The following is a 2,337-nucleotide window of genomic DNA, read 5'->3' as shown; positions in this document are numbered from 1 at the left end:
CAATTTGTAACAATATATATGCTAGTAATATTGATTTGATCAACATATATCAACATTGAATCCCCAAAATATAATCAATTATGATTCAATAAAAATAAGTAAATTTTAAAAATAAATAAATAAAATAAAAATAAAAACATGACACACTTGGAAATAAATTAAACAAAATATAAGACCTGTACACTGAAAAATACAAAGCACTGCTGAGAGAAATTAAAGATCTAAATATTTGGAGAGTTATACCATTCTCATGGATTGAAAGACACAATGGTGTTAAGATGTCATTTCTCCCAAAATTGATCTCTGAATTCAATGCGCTTTCAATAAAAATCTCAGCAGGCTTTTAATGGAAATTTCCCTGCTGATACTACAAATTATTTGAAAATACAAAGGACCTTGAATAGTTAAAGCAATTTTGAAAAGAAGATCCAAGTTGGAAGTCTTTTATTATTATTATTATTTAGGTTTTATGTATTTATTCAGAAGGTTATTCAACGGCAGAAGAAAGCCCTTTTGGCATTATGAAATCCAATGTTTTGAACTTTTTTTCCTCAGCAATTCTGTTTATTACAACTTTTATCATCCTGAAGGGATTCTTTTATCTGAAGATTTTCATGCACTCAGGTATTCTGCACGATGTCTGATATGATCTGCAATAAACACTGAAATGAAGTAGAAGCTATGACCACAAACCTCTTGTAATCTAAAAACAACAGGGATTTTCTTTTCTGTACAAGCAGCTATGAACTTACCAGGAAATAACCGTCCATCTGAAAGAAACTGGTCATCTTTTCCTTGATCAATCAGTATGTCCAGCTGAGAGCCTGGACAGGATGTCACGAGATGGGGGGCATTGTAAGCCTTCCATTTACTTTGATCTGTCCCCAAATATCCACTATAGTCTTTTTTGCACCAAGGACAAAGCACTGGGTTGCAAATTGGTGCGAATGCTGACAGAGTTGTATTTTCCAGGGTTTTTCAAAGCACAAATCAGAGCTCCATGGACTCCCATGGAATGGCCAAAAATAGACATCCTTCCAGGGTCCAGAGGAAAATTGGCATTTATGAGTTTGGGAAGCTCCTCTGTCAGGTTACATAAGAGCACATCTGTAGTTAGGTTTCCAAGGCATCCACATAAAACCCAGCGCCGGTGCCAAAGTCCCAGCTCTCATCTTCTCCTTTAATATTGCAGCCACGAGGGCTGGTATCTGGAGCAATGACGAAAAGGCCATGCTCTGAGGCAGCTTGATGATAACCAGATTTTGATATGAAATTTTGTTCTGTGCAAGTTAAACCAGACAGCCAATGCACTGCAGGGCACTTTCCAGTTTCTGCCTGGGGTGGTAAGTAGATAGCAAATTTCATTTTACAGTTCAGTTCCACACTGTCATGTTCAAAAACCTTCTGCAATCCCCCAAAGCACTTGTTGCTGGAAACCTGTTTCAATGCCATTCGTCCCCTGTCCAATCGCTACTTGGTTTTTTGTCTGCACCAAAGGGCAGAAGATCTTCTGACGGTGGCTGCTGTGCCTGGAAGCCTTGTTATATCTGATTGCAAGACTTACTATAAAGTAACAGCAGTATCAGCCGAAGAAAAGATTTACAGATCAATTGAATAGAACAGAGAGAGCAGAAATAGACTTATGCATGATGGAGTTTTAACAATGGTGCTAAAGTAACTTAATAACCTTTTCAACAAATGGTGCTGCAACTGGATATGAATGGGAAAATATGAACCTTGACCTTAATTTCACACACAAACAAAAATTAACTCAAAATGGATCACAGACCTAAACGTAAAAGCTAAAGTTAGAAAAATCCTCAAAGAAAATATAGGGAAAAAATCTTCACAACTTTACGATAGACAATAATTTCTTAGAATATAAAAAGCACTAACCCTAAAATTAAAATAAATAGATAAATTGGATTTCATAAAAATTAAAATTTCTTCTTTTTTTGAAAGGCACCATTAAGACTTGTAACAAGATGACAACTTAATAATAAGAAAACCCAAGTAAAAATGAGCAAAAGATTTAGATTTGAATAGGCATGTCGAAAAAGAAGATATATAGATCGTCCCTGACTTAGTATGGTTTGATTTGAACAATTTTTTCAACTTTACCATGGTGTGAAAGTGATACACATTCAGGAGAAAACATTCTTCGAGTGTCCATGACACCATTCTGTTTTTCACTTTTACTACAGTTTAATACAGTACATTCAATAAGTTACATGAAATATTCAAACTTCATTACAAAATAGGCTTTGTGTTAGATGATTTTGCCCAACTGTAGGCTAATGGAAGCGCTCTGAGCATGTTTAAGGTAGGCTAGGCTCA

The 2,337-nt window shown here is 35.4% G+C and overlaps 1 pseudogene; it reads right to left on the bottom strand.

Annotated features, from left to right (window-relative positions):
• Positions 1-612: 612 nt before the first annotated feature.
• LOC134385053 (S-formylglutathione hydrolase-like) lies at positions 613-1,452 on the bottom strand (annotated as a pseudogene).
• Positions 1,453-2,337: the final 885 nt, after the last annotated feature.

Source organism: Cynocephalus volans, chromosome 8 (assembly GCF_027409185.1).
Source record: "Cynocephalus volans isolate mCynVol1 chromosome 8, mCynVol1.pri, whole genome shotgun sequence".
Taxonomy (NCBI): domain Eukaryota; kingdom Metazoa; phylum Chordata; class Mammalia; order Dermoptera; family Cynocephalidae; genus Cynocephalus; species Cynocephalus volans.
The sequence above is the reverse complement of the archived record's forward strand: the minus strand, read 5'-3'. Positions and strand labels throughout refer to the sequence as shown.